This window comes from Corvus brachyrhynchos, unplaced genomic scaffold (genome assembly GCF_000691975.1).
Source record: "Corvus brachyrhynchos isolate BGI_N302 unplaced genomic scaffold, ASM69197v1 scaffold72, whole genome shotgun sequence".
NCBI classification, from domain to species: Eukaryota; Metazoa; Chordata; class Aves; order Passeriformes; family Corvidae; genus Corvus; species Corvus brachyrhynchos.
In genome coordinates, this window is record NW_008236763.1 from 1,817,122 (window position 1) to 1,817,515 (window position 394).

Below are 394 nucleotides of genomic sequence, written 5' to 3' on the forward strand. Positions count from 1 at the left end.
CCGGTCTCGCTGCCACTGCAGGTGCTTCCTGCCCGTTTTTTTGCCCGCGGGGCGGTGGGAAGTGACGGCGTTTTGGGGCCAATCCGGCCGTGCCGGGGGTGCGGCCGCAGCTCCTGTATCTGGGGAGAGCAGCCCAGCCCCATCCCCGGGGTGCTCCAGAGCCGGGAGGAGAATCCCAGGATCTGCCAGAGCTTCGGGAACTCTGTCAACCCTTCAGGAACTCTGCAAAAAAAACCCCCAAACCACGTGGCCCGGCAACGGGGAGGTGGTTTGTGGGTTTTGGACCCTCTTGGGGCCGTGCCGAGCCCGCGGCGCTTGGGGCTGGAGCTCTCCGGCATCGCTGCTGCTGGGCTGCAAAAATTCCAGAAATCCCAGTTTGCTGCCGGTGTGGCGC